The 17,802-nt window shown below is 50.3% G+C and overlaps 1 protein-coding gene across 1 annotated transcript in view; it reads left to right on the forward strand.

Annotated features, from left to right (window-relative positions):
• Positions 1-578: 578 nt before the first annotated feature.
• The window catches only part of CCDC125 (coiled-coil domain containing 125), a 307,161-nt gene continuing 289,937 nt past the window's right edge, over positions 579-17,802 (forward strand). Inside the window, exon 1 of the mRNA XM_086960825.1 lies at positions 579-636. The gene's annotated coding sequence lies outside the window, so the exon portion shown is untranslated. The remainder of the gene's footprint in view (positions 637-17,802) is intronic.

Here is a 17,802-nt window from a genome sequence, read left to right on the forward strand (position 1 = left end):
CTGACGTGTCTGTAAAACGTAACTTTTGTCCCGAAGTTCTGTCCTGAATTTTGTCCCTTTGTCCTGAATTTTTGTCCTGAATTTTGTCCCTTTGTCCTGAATTTTTACACTCACCGTCCTGAATTTGCACCTATGCAAGTTGGCCACCCTACCCATAAGCAGGAGTAAAACTGGTACTACTGAGCTGATACTTGGCCCAAAAAATATTAGTATATTAAAATCACAAAATCAGAATGTGCTGAAAATTCCAGAGGCCAAGTTTACGCTGTACCTGTCTTTGTTAAGTAAACTTGCACCACTGCTGCGCGCGCGGCCCTTGTGTTTCCTGGTGAAAGTTGACTTCTTCGCCTCTAATTTCAGGAGACTGCGTACCACAGTAAACAATCTCAAGTGTGTGGTGCCCGTGTGGCGTGGCATTCACAATGGGAATTACAGCAGCTCACCCTCTTCCTACTCTAAACCGTACACCTACAGGCGCATAAAATCCCACATTGAGGCGGGGCAGGGAGGCACGGCGGAGGACGCTAACCACTGGACAGGGTGCGGTCACGTGACCGTGTGAACGCCACGTCATTGGGAGACAAGGGAAGGGCAGAGAAGCCAGGAAGAGAAGGGGCCGCGCGAGAGACTCAAGAGGTAAGTTAAGGAGGCGGGAGTCAGAAGTGGTCCAGGACCACCTTTTAGTGCCGCGATGTTCCTTGTGGAAGAATGTTATTTATTTATTTAGTTAGTTATGCGTTTTTATATAGCGCGGAATTTACCCGAAGGCGTCAGAGCGCTTCACAATAGGTGCTGTTCAATTAATCAAACCTGGGGATCGAGTTGTACAACCAGCCTGAAAGATCGTGTACAGGGGTCTCTTTTACATTAGAGTTCGATACCGATATTTTGAGTATTGTGCGCTTAATTTGACCAAAACGACGTGAGTGCAAAAATAGACGTACAGTTATTATTATTATTTTTTGCCCCTGTGATGCCACACGTTATGACGTGAATCAGTATAAACTCGATTTGGAACCTTCGCCGCCTTGAAAGCGCCCAAGAGAGTGTGCCAGGCTTAAGAACGTGTGTTGTAGCCGGCTCCATGTCACATGCACCTGCCCGACATTCATGGCCCATGGGAGCGCCGCAGGGGCGTAGGAGACACACCATTTCTTGGGGGGGACAGGGACAACCTTGTGGACTTTCCAGTGACCCTATAGAAATCCCCATTGCATGAGACCTTACACCCGTTAAACGGATATAATTGGATAGTTTTGAAGTGAAATATTGAGAAAGGCAGGCATGTAGTCACAGTTTGCAAGTATGCATTATTGTTAATTGCATTCACAAAGTAATTAGACCACATGCGGAAAAATCCTGTATTTTATAGTGCTACTCATAGTTCATTCAGTTCTGTGATCTGCGATCTGCATGGTACACGTTCTTTGCAGCAGGCACATCAACCCTACGGGCTACTTTACAATGAGCCAAAACTTCCACTAGACAAAATTTTCGAACTCTCACTAGTAGAAACAATAATCGTAGAGTTACCTTGACATTTTTATGGTTGCCTGAAAACAGCTTGATGCACAAGGAAATTCATATGCTTTTAAACCAAAAAATATTTTTAAACTCAGTGCCCCCCACAAACGTCAACACCAGATGCGGCTGCACTAGTTGCACCACCCTAAAGCCAGTCCTGCTCCCAGTAAAGGGGCCGGACAAGCATTTCCAAAAAATGGGGTCAGAGCTAACCTCATAGCCATTATATTAGGAAAAAGATCTTAGTGGTGGGGTGTTATACTTCCCCCGAATTCCAACAAGCAAAACAATTTAACAGATTTCTTGTAGATGATTTCAGGGAGAGTAAACGTCTCTCATGAGAATTTTTTAAAAATAATTGGGATTACATTTCTAAAATGCAGCAGACCCTTTTGGGGCATTCATGAACTATTCCAGTACTTTTCATGGTGCACCAGGGAAGCCTGGCTTTTCCTAGGAGTAAATCTGATTTTGTTTTATGTCTTAAGGCAGAAATAGCTTCCACTATACTAAGGTCATCATTTTTCAAGGGGGAGCACCTTGTCAATGAGTACATTCAATATGACAGTGCCAGAAATGTACCATGAATACTGCAGCCACAGTCTTGGATACCTCTAAAAATTCTGTATGGTATACAAGGGTTAGAATTTTGCCATTGACACTCCTGATGAAATGATTACATAAAATGTTATGACATAAGTTACGTCAGATATCAGTTCCAACATTTTGCTATGGATCCACCCCATATGCTAAGAATTACATGCATCATGCCAGAGCCTTCAGCCAGGCGTGGTGACGCGTGTTCTGTGTCCCTGCCACTGGATATGACTGGGTTAGTGGCTTTCTCAGTTAGACTGTTCGAGACCCCACAGCCAATGATGATGTCTTTATAGAAGAATGTCAGGGCCTGCAGAATGCCATAGGTAACACCTCCCATCCATAAGTCCAAACAGGAACACGGCCCGGAGAGGAAACGCTGCACGCCGCTCTGAGACACACTAAGACTCTGGCGTCCTCGTGAACAAAACTGAAGTCGTACCCGACTCCAGGTTGGGGTAATGAGATAACAATACCCCTTAAGACCGCTACCTCATACAAATAATGCGTGTCATCACCACTTTTCAGTAGACTACCCAGTCCTTCGACGTGACATCTAATATTGAATGACTTTTCCCACAGCTTCCTCATACTGCTTGGAGACGAGTCCCCTGTTCTCATCTCTACCTTGATGGTCACGGGCCCGGCTGGGTCGGAATTATCACCAGCTGCGCGACCTCCTGGTTCTAACACAGCCGTTATAGCCCTGAGGATTCGCAATAGCGATGAAACACGTGTCGGCTGGCTGTTTAACGCAATAAAGGACTCCAACGGACTACTCTCCCTCTGGAGTTTCCGAGAATCTTCTGTTGCTTTGTATTTGTACTTTACGTTTGCATGTTACTTAACATACTGTTCTTCTGTTGTTCGAGTGCATAGGGTAACTACGTAATCCCATCCATAAGCTGTTAGTGCCCTTGTCCATAAGGCAAAATTAACCTCCAGTATGCCATACCAGCACCACACTTGCACACATAACAAACATACACAATTTCACTATGTCTCTTGCACTCTTTCGTACCTTTGTACTCTGTCACACACACTGCCACTCACACTTCCATTAGTAAATTTGTTTTTATTATGTCAGAAGAGGTTGCCCTGCTGCTTTACCTGCCTTGCCTTTTAGTGAAACTTAATAAAAAAAGATTCTCTATAGGTTATTCAAAAGAATAATACATTGTCTTGTCAATGTTTGTTACAAGTATGATGTGAATGAAAAATGCACTTCCTTAAAATAGCTGTGTGGAGCTTATATTTGGGTTCAGGCGTGGATCAAGCAGTTACAGTATTGGAAATTAACTAATCCACATTCTAACATGTAGCATCACAGCATCCAATTGACCTTATGAAATGCTTGACTTCTTCGGCAACCATGGATTATATCCAGTAACAATTACATTTTGGGGTTTTTGAGAGTCAACTGGCAATGAAAAAGAACACTACATGTCTCTGGATGAAGCATTGTGGTGAATGGAAAGCCAGGAATGGCTGAATCTGACACACGTTCTTCAATCCATCACCTTACACCAAAGCCTCCTCCCTAGTCTCCCTCCTCGCGCAATTCCACATTCTCAGTCCCCTCTCCCTTCTTGCACCAGCCCCATTGTTAACAATGGAATTAAGTATGATTCTAGAACCACGGAAAGAACAGGTATTTTTATGGGTGCCTTTGTATAAATATGGTAGATTCATGAGAGTTGAGCAATAGTAGGAGGTGTGCTCATGTAAGTGCTGGATGATGTTGAATAGTGTGAGGGAATGCAGCATGAGTGATGTGCGTGTAGGGTGTAAAATGTGCTAATGTGAGTGTCGGGTGAGCTGCATGAATGCAAAATGAGAGGAGGCCCCATGTGAGTGCCAAGTGAGAGGAGTGCATGTAGAGAGAGAGGAGCACGTGCAAGGTGGTGTGAGCTGTGTAAATGTAGGATGAGTGGTGTGCCTGTGTGTGGTGCAGGGTGAATGACAAGAATGACGGGTGATCTGTGAGAGTGACTGGTGAGAGGAGTTTGAGGCATGTTCCTTTGAGTTCCGACAGACTGTTGTCCCTGTGTGCAGGCAGGATGAACTGGATGTCTGTATGAATGCAGGCTGAGAAGTTTGTCTGTGTGAGTGCAAGCTGAAAGGAGGAAGTGAAGAGTAAATGGTGTGACTCCAGGGTGAGTGTTGTGCTTGTTTGTGTGATATGAGTGCAGGGTGAGTGCTGTGCCCATGTGAGTGAAGATGTGTGTGAAGATGTGAGTGAAGTGTGAGCTGTGTGAGTGACAGGAGTGCCTATGTGAATGCACAGTGAGCCATGTGACAGTGGGAGAGTAGGGTGAGAGAAGTGACTGTAGGGTGAGTGATGTGACATGAGTTTGGGTGCGGCAAAAAGTACAGGGTGAGAGAAATTAATGCATGGTGAGAAATGTGCTTACTTGAGACTGAAAAGTGAGCAGTGAGAGTGACAGGTGAGTGAAGGGGCACATGAGTGCAGGGTGAGTGGTGAGCTTGTGTAAGTGCAGGGTGAAAAGCGTGAGTGCATGGTGAGGGATGTTAGTGCAGTGTGTGCAGTGTGATCACTGTGATTGCAGGGTGAGCAGTGTGTTAATGTGACTAACGGGTAAGTGGAGGGAGAACTGTGTGAGTTCATGGTGAGGGACAAGTGCATTCTGGTTGCTGTGAGTACAAGGTGAGCGGTGTGCTCGTGTGAGCGCAGGGCAAGAGGAGGAAGAACGGTGTGAGTGTGGAGTAACAGCGTCAGGTCCGTCTGATGGCTGTGAGTGTAGAGTGAGTGGTGAAAGTGACAAGTTGACAAGAGAGTGGAGTGTCATGTGCTTGCAGGGAGAGTGGTGTGCTCAAGTGGGTGCAGGGTAGGAAAAGGGTGAATTGGTGTGAGTGCATGGTGAGCAGTGTGATCGCTGTGAGCGTGAAAGTGAAGGGTGAGTGATGAGAATGAGGAGTGAGGTGTGAGAATTCAGGATGTATACCAAGACACCTGGAGTAACTCAGAATTGCATTGACGTGTGGTTTGTATATGCACAGTTTAGAGCCTAGCCACAGACTGAAGCTTTTTAGTTAACAGTTGTGCTAGTAGAAGTAGGACCCACAGAATGATCTTTGGGGTGGTGAATAAATTAAATTCCAGTTGCAAAGGTGCTACATCTGTGGCAAAAAAGCAAAAAAACTGTTACGTTTGCAATTGCGAATTTGGGAATTTACAGGAATCCCCTGGCAATCAGAGGTTACAGGCTCCAACTTCATTAACAACAAGCATTTAGCACTGATGTCCTGGGGTTTTGCCTTTCTGTTGGAAACACAATTAAGAACCAAGTCCATCCCTTGAGCACTTGAAACCCTGTGTTTGTGATCAATAATTGTCCATCACTTTATTCCCAACACACAATTCAATACTGTACATAAATGTTAGAGGGAATTAATATAGCATGCAATTAGTAAGACATTTTTTTCCACAAGCCAGTACTGACTTATGCTATTTAAAAGGCACTCGCATCAACGTACTCAGTGCACTTACAGGAGGGAAAGGCGGATGGGTTGTATTCTGTTGACCCCTAGTGGTTCCCTGTCGACCCTGCCCAATGGATAGTGATGTGTTCCAAAATTCTTGCTGCAATGCCTCACCTTTGCACTACACCTTGTTTCCTTTGTCGCAGTACTCTGCAGGCCGGGTCTGCTGTTTTGCAAACTAGGGTGAGAGCCATGCTGCTTTTAGTGGTTTATCATCCACACAGCCGAAGGCAGTCCCACTCAGTGATTGTGCATTGACTTGGCCAAGAAAGCTTTGGTTTCTGGTGCACATACTTGTGCCTCTGAAATAAAGCTGTCATGGAACTCTTGTTGGTGAAGAGACTCTGCTTCAACAGAATCCTATGATGGTTGGGGTTCTTCAGTGGGAAATATTACTCAGGTGCAGGCAGGAACCCAACACTCAAATAAAGTGAAGATCCCACCATGCATCACAGTGGTGATCCAAATGGGGGTCAAAGTAACCACTGATTGCAGTAAGAAATCTGGATTTATTGCCACCTTTTTCAAGGTGCTTTGGTTTCTTCTGATAAGACTGACAAATGTTGTCAGATTTTCAAAACAGCAAGCCCCCCCCCCCCTTTTGTATCCTGTTATACTTCCACTGTCTGGGAAAACAACTTCACCCCGGACTTGTGCACAGGAACATGTCTGGGACGTTCAAATGGAACACATAGGCCTGCATCACTGCTTCACATACTGGATATACTACAATAGTCACACACAACATACACTTGGACGGGATTAGATGATAAAACAGGGTATACATCATGCTCATCTTGCCTTCCATCCTCTGTATACCTTCTATTTCCGAGAATAGCCCATCTGCCTGAATCCTTCTCATTGTAATACTGCAACTGGCTGATACCTCATTTCATTGATCACAACTGCTCCTCTTTAAAACCCTGTCCCTGTAATCTAACGTTAACTAATCTCTACTGGTATTCATGCATGACAAAATTCATGGAGTAAATGCATGCACTATTTCTTGAGAGCACATTACTAATCACAGTAACTAAAAATAACCTCTAACCGTGGGTCCTGGAGTAGCATTCTACTCGCCGTGAAGCACTCAATGCCTCGTATGGGGTAGTAAGAGCTACATAAATCCAATTACAGCTTCAGGTATGTTGAATATTTTTGGAGGGGGGGAGAGTGGTGGGGAATCACACAATGACATTTTTTGTGAGTGCTTAGCCGTCACCACCACTCCTTCTTCTGGGCACATTGCAGGGGCACCAGTGTCTCAAAACCTCACCACACAGCCTGGGAGTACTGATATTTCCCCTGACTGCAGCATGCTGCTGACCAGGCGCGGCCGGTCCATTTGGGCTGAGGGGCCATGCCCCTTCACCCTTTTCCCCGTACGAACTGCGTCCTCAGGCTGAACAAAAGTCAGCCTCTCAGACACTGTTCACTTTCAGTTCAGGCAGCCATGAGCCAGACATGCGCATTTAGTGCTGGCTCCTGGCTGCCCAAACTGAACTTTGCTGGGCTGAGGAAGTCACAGCTTCTGTGGGCGTAACATCCTCAGCTCAGCATAGGTCCCTGAGGCCCTCCCCTCAGTGACAGGGGTTGCATCACTGATTGCCTCGCACCTGGGTACTTCAGTTTTAAGCCCTGAAGCGCCCAGGGTCGAGTGTCAATCAGTGACACTTTATCACAGAGTGGGGTGGGGTCAGTAGTCTCACTGACCCCAACCAACTCTGTGATGACGTTGGGACTGCTTCCTTCCCTCATTGGCTGACCTTAGGTCAGCCAATAAGGGAAGGTAGCAGTCCCAGACCTTCGGGAACCACCGAGGCAGATCTGGCTGCAGGTAAGTGTGTGTTTTGTTTCTTTTTTTTTTCTTTTTTTCAAAATAATTTTTATTGCAGAAAAGACCAGCATGGTATGCAATTACTCCGCCGTCCCCTATGCAGGAAAGGCAATATGCACAGAAAATACTTCATCACACGGCCATTCAGCCCACACCCCGGAGGTTGGGCGGCGTTTGTAAAATATATGTTGAAGGCACACCAGTTCAGCCGGTAGAGGTAGTCCATATCACTGTAAACACCTGCTTTTGTGGTGTGGGGTTGAATCCCACTGAAACCCTCAACTCCCCCCCCCCCTGCAACTTGTCAACTGTATAGCCACTTGATACACCTTGGGTTGTTACCAGGAGTCGTTGTTCACGCACATAGACCAATCTGACTACCGCAATTCCCCCTCCCTCATTGCCCTCCCTCTAGACCGTGATACTGCCTCCACTTGGCCCACACCCGTCGGAACTTTTTAGGACATCCCCTCGCTTTATAGGTTACCCTCTCCGCTGCCATGTAGAGATCGAGCCCCCGTCTCCACTCCTCAAGGGTCGGCAATTCTGCTGCTCACCAGTATTTGGCTATGTCTCTCTTGGCGACTACTAGCGCTAGAGCTAGAAAAATGAGCTGGGGACGAGGCAGGTCCACCTCAGTGGTCAGGCCCAGCAAGGCTAGCTTAGGCTCCTGGGTGAGTTCCGCCCCCAAAACCTCTCCCAGCTCTGTAAAGACGTCTGACCAGTAGTGTTGTATGTTTGTACATTGCCATAGGGTGTGGTAGAAGTCCCCCTGCTGGCTACCGCACCGTAGGCATGTAGCGTCTGCAATTTTCCCCATCTTGAGCAGTTTCACCCTATCAAAATATGTCCTATGCAGCACGTTGAGCTGGATGAGGCGGAGCCTGGACTTGATCGCCACCTCCCGGGGGTGCATAAGGACCATCTCCCAGTCAATATCTTCCATCTCACCCACCTCTGCCTCCCACACTCCCCTCAGTCTCCCCAGGTTGCCCAGCATATTATTAGTCAAGGTTTTATAGGTGAGGGAGACCGCTTTACCCAATATGTGCTCCTGGAGTAGTCTACCCTCCAGTGGCGCGTATTCAGGTATGTCCGCGAGTTGTATCTTTTGTGCCCTCCAAGCGTGTTTCAATTGCATGTATTTGAATAATTGTGAGTGGTGGAGCCCGAATTCCGTCTTGAGAGCCTGGAATTCCTTCAATTCCCCCCTGTAGATCATGTCGCCTATGTGGGACATGCCGATGTCGTCCCATCGTTGGAAGCCCCTGAGCTCACCAAGCTCCGGGAGCCACCGGCAGTGCCACAACGGTGTTTGTCTGGTGAGCTTCCCCTCCCAGCCCATGCGTTTGGTTGCTAGCCGCCACGCCTTAAGTGTGATTGACGTCGCCGGTAGCAGCAACTTCCCAATCTTTCCGCCATATAAATAGTATAGTATGTTTCTGTTTGAGAGCGTGTGTCTTTCAAGGATATATGTCGGGTGGTCTGCCGGGACATGGATCCAGTCGTTTATGGGCGTCAGGTGTTCCGCCCAGTAGTAGGCCTCCAGATTCGGTAGGGAGATGCCCCCACTGTATTGGTGTCGTTGGAGAGTCTGTAGGGCTATTCGCGGCTGCTTTCCCAGCCATAGGAAGGTACGAAGATCTGCATGTATCTTCCGTATCGTATCAGGCGGGAGTGGGTAGTATTCATTCTGGAGTGCATAGAGGAACTTGGGCAGGGTGATCATTTTGTACATCGCTGCCCGGCCCAGGAGCGTGAGCGGTAGCAGTTTCCATCTGTCCATGTCACATACCGCCTCTCTCATGATTCTGTCAACATTTTTGGAGAAGGAGAGTTCCTCGTCCCGGGTGACATATATCCCCAAGTATAGAAAGCCTGTGGAGGTCGTGACCAGGCGTTCTGGGACGTTTCCCCACTGCTCCCTCCCCTGTGGATCGTATAGTACCGACTTGTGCCTATTAATGGTGTGGCCAGCTCGTGCTCCAAAGCTGCCCAATTCCCGGAATAATTCTGGCACTGTTATGTCGGGGCTGGTGATGTATAGGAGCACATCATCTGCGTATAGTGATATCTTTTCCTGTATCGCCCCTGGGGTGTCTAGTGAAAAGCCATGGATGTTTGGGTTCCGTCTGATGTTAATGGCCAGGATTTCAATGGTAAGTGTGAACAGTAGGGGGGATAGCGGGCAGCCCTGGCGGGTGCCCCGTTCGACCTTGAATTCGCGGGATAGTTTCCCATTCACTCTCACTCGCGCTCTCGGGGCATGGTATAGGAGCCGTATCCAGCCGCAGATTGCCGGACCGAAGCCAAACCTCTGGAGCACCGCCATAAGGAAGGGCCAGTGTACCGCGTCAAATGCTTTTTCTGCGTCAAGGGAGAGGAACCAGTGCGGTTCGCTCCTGCCCTTGACCGCCTGCAACCAGTTGTGCGTGCGTCTAAGGTTTAGCTTCGTCGCCCTGTCCGGGAGGAACCCTGACTGGTCCATATGGACAAGGTCTGAGATCACCACCCTCATGCGTGTTGCTAGGATGGTCGCTAACACCTTCACTTCGATATTAAGGAGGCAAATGGGGCGATACGATGCACAGTCCTCTTTAGGTTTGCCTTCTTTGTGGATCGGCACGATGGTGGCCAGCGCGAGGTCTGGTGGTAGCGCATTCTGTTGGAAAGATTCCGTAAGGAGATGTTTAAGGTGTCGCGTCAGGAGGTCCGACGTTTTTTTAAAGAATTCCGCTGGGAACCCGTTGGGGCCCGGCGTCTTGCCCGTTTTTAGGTTCGCTATGGCATCTGTAATCTCTTCAAGCGTTATGTCGGCATCCAGGGCCGCACTGGATTCAGGAGATAGGGTCGGGATCTCCGTCTGGTCCAGGTATTGCAGCGCCACATCTACGTCTCCTAGGTCTCTAGCTGTGTAGAATTGTTCGTAGTGGGTCGCGAACGCCTCCGCTATCCCCGCGTCGGTGCGGCGCACAGCCCCATCACCCGTTTTGATTTGCTCCACCCACCGCGCATCTCTTTCCTTCCTGCTGAGCCAGGCCAAAAGCCTACCCGACTTATCCCCCACATCGTATAGACGATGAAGAGTCGCCAGCGACTGTGTCTTCGCCTCATTTGACACCATCTCCCTATAGTTCCGTTGGGCATCCAGCAGGCGCCGCAACGTGTCCTCCCCCTTATGTGCCTGATATTCCTCCTCTAGTGTTAGGATGGAGGCCTCCAAGGCCGCCACTTCCTCCTGCTGTCTCTGTCTCGCCTCTTTTAGTCTACCCTGTATTCTGTCTCTTAGCACTGGCTTCATCGCCTCCCAGAGGGTTATCTTAGAAGCCACGGACCCTTCATTTTCGGCTATGTACACTTAAATGTCCGCCCTGACTCCGCGAGCAAGGTCTGGGGATTGGATGTCCCATGCCGCCAGGCGCCATTCAGTTCCACTCCTCCGTCCCGCCCCCCCCACTTTCGCGTATAGGGGCGAGTGGTCAGAAATGCCCCTCGCCTTGTATTCCACTACATCGCCCGTCGTTAAGTGTTGCCTAGCCATAAAAAGATAGTCTAGTCTGGAGAAGACTTTGTGTGCCCCTGAGTAAAAGGAGTAGGCGGGTTGTGTGGGGTGTCGCCATCGCCATAGGTCCGTGAGTCCCAGTGTGTTCATCGTTTGTGCCAGAGCTGTCTGTGATCCTCCTCTACGTACTTGCCCCGTACGGTCTAGTTCGTCCGACATCACGTCATTGAAGTCCCCTCCCACTATCTGTATGGTGTCTGCCGTGTCGATGAGGAGTGACGTGATCGCTTGTAATGTACGTGATTGAAGCTTAGGCGGCGCATAGACCGACACTATAGTGTACCGCTGTCTCCTCCACGTCCCTTGAACCCCCACGTATGTGCCCTGTGGGTCGCTCCATGTGTGTGTGACGCAGAAAGGCGGTGATTTCTTAACCAGGATCGCTACTCCTCTCGAGTCCGAGGTGTACCCCGCATGTGCCAGGGCTCTGAGCCTACCTCTCGCAATGAATGCACATTTGTCACCTTTAAGGTGGGTCTCCTGCAGGAGAACGACATCCGGTGCTAGCCTCTTAAGATATGTATTCACCAGGCCCCGTTTGACTTTTGCACCGAGGCCATTAACGTTCCACGTCAAAATGGATAAGGCCTCTTCCTCCCCTGGTTGCGCTGTTAGTGTACCTGCCATCTTGTGTGTTGATTCTCATCTGTTAGCGGTGCGTATGGTGGGTGTGGCTGTGAAAGTGGCAGAGCATGTGTCCGTGCGTGTCCCCCAACTGTGGCTACCCCCCACCCTTGTCCCCCCCTCTCCCAACTCCAAATAACTCTGGTCTCCCTTGAACCCCCCCCCCTCCCCACCACCCTCCCCTTCCAGACTCATCCCCATATAGGGCCGAGCTTTCAGCGGGAGACGGTCTGTCGCCCACCCCCTCCTCCCCTTAACTCAACTAGCCCTCACCTTTCACCCCAACTTGAAAGGCTGTGAGAGCTCCAGGCCCAGTGTCGTTTCTAGCCTAATGTCTCAACCGGTTCAAAGAAAGAAAACATATACACTGGACATGGAAAAGATAACAAAACAGAAGAGAGGACTGTCAACTTGCGTGTCTTCGTGCCTCCCGGCCGTCTTCTCTAGAATGCCACTCTGCAGTGTTCATGAGTGTGAGTCTTGCGTGGCGGAGTCCGTTCCACTCAGTTTGTCAGACGAGTCCCGTTCCAGATTGTGGATTTCCTTTTCCAGCGGGTGCATCGAGTCCCGTTCCTCATTGGGGTTCGCCTCCTCAGGGTCTGATTCTCCATCTTCTTGTCGATCATCGCCGTCTCCGTCTGAGAGTGCCGATTGTCGTGGGACCTGTCGCCGTGCGCCTGCCGTTGAGGTTTCTCCCGGCGATTCCGATCGCCCTCTTCTGGCCCCTGCGGATATGCGGGCTTGATATGGCGTGCGGGAGTGCAGCCTCCTTGATTTCCGCCTTTGTGGTTTTGGGAGCCCCCAGTTGACTCTTTCTCTCAGTGACCTGTCCGCTGCCTCGCGTCCTGCCGCCTCTCTGCTGCTGAGGATAGGCCTCTCCTCTAGCCACTGCCACGCGTCCTCAGGGTGTGTGAAGAAAATTGACTTGTCTTTGTAAAGGACCTTGAGTTTCGCGGGGAAGAGCAGCATGTAGGTGATCTTTAGTGTTCTCAGTTTTGCTTTCACCTGGTCGAAGGAGCAACGCTGTTTCTGGACCTCCTGGCTATAGTCCGGGAAAATCATGATGTTAGTGTTTTCTAGCCGGATCTCCCCCATTTTTCTGGCCTCGCGAAGAATTAGATCTCTATCCGCAAAGTTCAGGAAGCGTGCTATCACTGGTCTAGGTCTCGCACCCTTCGGGGGCTTCGCCAGCAGTGCCCTATGAGCTCTTTCAATTACGAAGCACGCCGAAAAGCGTGCCGTCAGGAAGGTCGAGGTCAGCCACGTGTGAAGGAAGGCCGCCATATCGTTCCCTTCTATTCCTTCCCTAAAGCCCACAAAGCGTAGGTTGTTGCGGCGTGCCCTGTTTTCCGCTTCATCCACCTTCCAAAGGAGTTGTCTGTGGGATGCTTGGAGTTCCACCATTTCTTTGCGGAGCGTGGTAAGAGAGTCTTCCGCCTCACCAATTCGTGTTTCAGTTTCCGTCACTCGCGCCGAAAGATTCCTGAAATCCTGTCGGAGGAGGGTGACCTCGGATCCCACCTCGCCTATTTTAACTTCCAGCACGGCTCACGATTCCTGGATGTCGGATCTTGAGGCTTGAATGGCCGCTAGGAGTCTATCGGTGTCTGGCGAGCCTTCCTGAGCTGTGTTGGGGTGGTCTCTTCCCGGGCGGGAAGTCGCGAAATTGTCCATAGGGCCTTGTTTCAGGACTTTAGGTACAGGATCCTTCTTTCCCATGGTCTCCCCATGATAAGGCGTAAGGATTTTGCGGCCGGCGAGGTCCACTCCCCCAGTGCGCTAGTTGATGTGGTCTGTATGGTGGTGGGGCTCGCGGGTGGCAGCCGCCAGAGCCCACTGCGTGTCCCAGGAGAGCTTCACGTGTTCCAGCTCTCTGCCCGTTGGGTCTCCTGTACACCATAGGTGATTCTTTAATCGCCCCTGCTGCGCCCCGGTATCCGTGCTCCCCAAGTCCCGTCGATCGTAGTGGATGGGCAGTTAATAACGAGGGAGGTAAGGTCCACGTGGATGGGTGGGGGGCGGGGGGGGGGGACAGGCGAGACTCCAGGTCCGTGGTCCGAGACGAGCTAGGCCGGTGGCAGCGCCGTCTTCCTCCTCTGGGCCTGTCACCCCCACAACACAGGGCCCCACCTCCGTGTCTCTCCTCGGGTCACCGCACTCCGAAGTTTGCCGGCGCAGATTTGAGCCTCCTCCCCTGGACCGGCCCTGACTAGCCCCCAGGTCCGCCGGATCCCCGGCTTGTTGCTGACCTCCTTCCCTGCGCGGTAAGGCCAGTGCTGTTCCCAAGGCGGGTCGTAGTCAGGCGCAGGGGTGCCTCACTCGGGCGCCATGTTGGTGAAGGGCAGCCCCGTTCGAAGAAGTTGCACGGGGCCTCTCGCCGCTGCACCTGATAGTCTGCGGGTAAGTGGGGGAGTCTCTCAGGCAGCGCACACTGGTCTCTGAGCAGGCCACGTCCCCCCCCCGGTAGTCCCGAGCCCCGGACCGCAGGTCAGGCCGCCATGCTGGTAAAGTGCGGTCGCGGCCGAGGGGCAGTGTGCAGGGGGGGGGGGCTCCCTCTTCTTACCTGTGCCGCCGCCGGGTGTCTCAAGGCCCGTACGGGGTCTGTGGTGCAGCGCGATGTACCTCCCCGGTATCGGAGACCGGGCTCCCCGCCGCCAGTACCCCGTCCGATCACCGCGGCTCCACGGTTCCCCGGGGTCAGTCTAGGTGGTCAGGTGGGTCTCAGGCCCCCCTTCTGCTGCTCCTCACCCTGCAGTGCCAGTGTGTGTACCGCTAGGTAGTTGCACTCCGCTTCTCGCCGTCCGGTGTCCGGCCGAGGCTAGTGCCGGTCCCGGGGCGCCATCTTGGATTCGCCTTCCCCTCTGCCTCTGACCCGGGAGATCGCGGAGAACAGGCTTCGTCTCGCCGCTGCGCCTGATAGTCTGTGAGCAAGTGGGGGAGTCTCTCAGGCAGTGCACACTGGTCTCCGAGCAGGCCACGACCCACCCCGGTAGTCCCGAGCCCCGGACCGCAGATCAGGCCGCCATGTTGGTAAAGTGCGGCCGGGGGGCAGTGTGGAGGGGGGGGGGACTCCCTCTTCTTACTTGTGTCGCCGCCGCCGGGTGTCTCAAGGCCCGTCCGGGGTGCAGCACGATGTTCCTCCCCAGTATCAGAGACCGGGCTCCTCGCCGCCAGTACCCCGTCTGAGCACCGCAGCTCCACGGTTCCCCGGGGTCAGTCTAGGTGGTCAGGTGGGTCGCAGGCCCCCCTTCTGCTGCTCCTCACCCTGCAGTGCCAGTGTGTGTACCGCTGGGTAGTTGCACTCCGCTTCTCGCCGTCCGGTGTCCGGCCGAGGCTAGCGCCGGTCCCGGGGCGCCATCTTGGATTCGCCTTCCCGTCTGCCTCTGACCCGGGAGATCGCGGAGAACAGGCTTTCTGCGAGGCAGCGGAGCTCTTTTGACGGCGTCGCTGCTTCAGTGACTCTTTGGGCGATCTGTGGGATGATTTTGAAGTCTGTGGCAGTTGTTTTATGTCGGATTTTGGTGGCGACGGCCGGGAGCTCCCGAGCCTTGCGTCTAGCTCGGCATGCTGCTAAGCCACGCCCCGTGTGTTTTGTTTCTTATTACATTATTGTTTGGTGCGTGCGTGCGTGCGTGTGTGTATGAGTGTTTGGGAAAGAGTGTTGTGAATGAATGTGTAGGTGCGCGCATGTGTGAATGCATGGTTGTGAGTGTTAGGAAAATAGTTGTTCAGGTTTAAAAGATTCCAACAAAGCAGTCTGTCATAGCTCTGGGAAACCAACATTAACGACTAATTTACAACAAAAATAAAAATTAAGTACCAATATTCTCTTAACAAAATGTTCTCTTGCAGACTGTAAACAAAAACAAATGGCTGGTATTTTTTTTGGGGGGGAGGGTGTGGGGGGGGGGGGGGGTGGAGGAAATGTTTGGTCCCTACTTGTGAGATGCCTTTTCACTACATGCATTCACCCACTGTGGCACTAAAAATAAAATAAAAAGTAAGAAGTTATGAATAGGCAGAGAGGGAACACATGGGTTACTGGAATCAGTCAACACAACAACAAAGCCTCCTTAACCAGTTCCAAAGGAAGGTAAATGCTCTTATTAAGACCTGCGAAAAAATTGTGTGTTTCTGAGATAATAAGACGCCAGAAACAGCAGCTCGAACTCAGACAAAGGACGGAGTGGGGATTGGGGGGAGGCGGGGGACAGGGGTGTTTCTTTTTTCCCCGTCAAGCGTGCAGCCTGATCACAGGTAACTAGAGGAAAGTCTAGAGAAGTAGAGAGGCGCACTCAATGAAGTCAATGTTCTAAGAGAGTCCAAAGAAAAGCGTAGATCTTCTGTTCTTATTCTAAATGTGTTCTTTATTTTCATATACAACGGCACAGCCAACGCGTTTCATTCCCATTCGTGCCTAGGGAATTTCATCAGGGCAAGTACAAAAAAGTCAGGTCCATGCGACAATCCTAGATGAGGTCACTCCTAGGAAACTGATGTATAAGAATGATCACAGTAGACCAGGATATATTCCTGAAAAAAGCTTCGCACTCAATTCCAAATAGAATGGTAATTCGAGACCCCCGGTTAGCTGGAAGGTATCACTTTGGCAACTCAAGAAGTATATTGGTTCCGGATCCCTTAGGGGAAACTCCAAGGCGGAGGGGGGGGTCGGGGTGCTTGGTAGAGTAACCGGCTCGAAAAGTGGGTGTGATGCGTTAGTACGCAACGGTACCTATAGTGAGGTCTCCGTTCTCCGCCGCTCCTCCTCGTGGATGTTTGGACGCCCAAACATCCACGAGGAGGAGCGGCGGAGAACGGAGACCTCACTATATCAGTTTCCTAGGAGTGACCTCATCTAGGATTGTCGCATGGACCTGACTTTTTTGTACTTGCCCTCTTAGAACATTGACTTCATTGAGTGCGCCTCTCTACTTCTCTATACTATTGCTGAGATATACATCCATGGCAGCGGATGGTGAGAGTAGCGGCACCACCAAATATTTCTGAAACAGACAAAGTTGATGTGCGAAACCTTGGTCAGCTGCTGTGTGCTTTTGTTAACTAGAGGAAAGTCACAGGTCAAGTGCAGGGTTATGCATAGCGCTTTCGCTCGCTAATGGCCCTGTTAATCACAGAAGGGAGAGGGGAATTTCCTTTGTCCCCTCGTCCCCCCCACTCTTGTCCCCTGTGTCCCCCGCACTGCAAACTCTGGGGGGATATAGCCCCCTCGTCCCCCACACTTCCTACGCCCATGGAGCGCCTTGCTAGTATGTGCGCCTTCATAACTCAAGTACAATGCGTGTGTAATGTATGATCTATTTTCAGAACGCCTGATGTTGGGGCGCTTTTAGCTACCCTTTATCGGAAGAAGTCGAACAAGAAGTACCCTGTAGTTTCGAATTTATTATGAAAATTGCAACGCTTGCAGTGACAGGGGAAACAGTGTGACTGGGTGAAGTAGTCACGCTGAAATAGGGCAGGTTGAGCGCCCCCCTCCTTTCTAACGCGCGTTGATGTTTTGGGAACAGTACATGTTTCAACAAATCTTGAAACGAAGACTACAACGCGCTCAATGCCAGGTCCTCGCCCTTGCATATTAATACTGGTGGTGTTTTGTTTCTACCAGAAATTCTGAATTTACATGAAAAATGAGGCTTGGCGATATAGTTTATTTCTGATGGCACAGGGCAAATGAAGCTCTTTATACTTAGATTTCTTTTTGCGGATGTTTGTAAAACAGGATAAACTGTGAAAATCAGTTCTCAGTTCATGTTTAATTATAGATGCGATCTCAAAGAGAGATCGTTCAACTCGCGTTATTGCTCATTGATACATTAAAATGTTATTTTAACAAATGAGCTATATAAATAAAACTTTTATCGATATTTTTAACTTGGTTTTTGTGTGCTTTCTTAGGCAAAGTATCTAAATATTTTGGTCACGGAAATTTCATCCCAGTTTACAATGGAAAAGAAGCATTCCCAGCGCGTGGGTAAAGGTTCTCTCAAAGAACATGTTGTGTAAGCGGTTTAAAAATTTTTAGTTAGATACTCTCACTTTCAAATCACAAATTATAGCATCCTCGTATACAGTAGCAGTCATTGAAAAAGGCAATAGTTCCGCGTGTAATGTGCTAATACAGGTAAACAAG

Source organism: Lissotriton vulgaris, chromosome 3_1 (genome assembly GCF_964263255.1).
Source record: "Lissotriton vulgaris chromosome 3_1, aLisVul1.2, whole genome shotgun sequence".
Classification (NCBI taxonomy): domain Eukaryota; kingdom Metazoa; phylum Chordata; class Amphibia; order Caudata; family Salamandridae; genus Lissotriton; species Lissotriton vulgaris.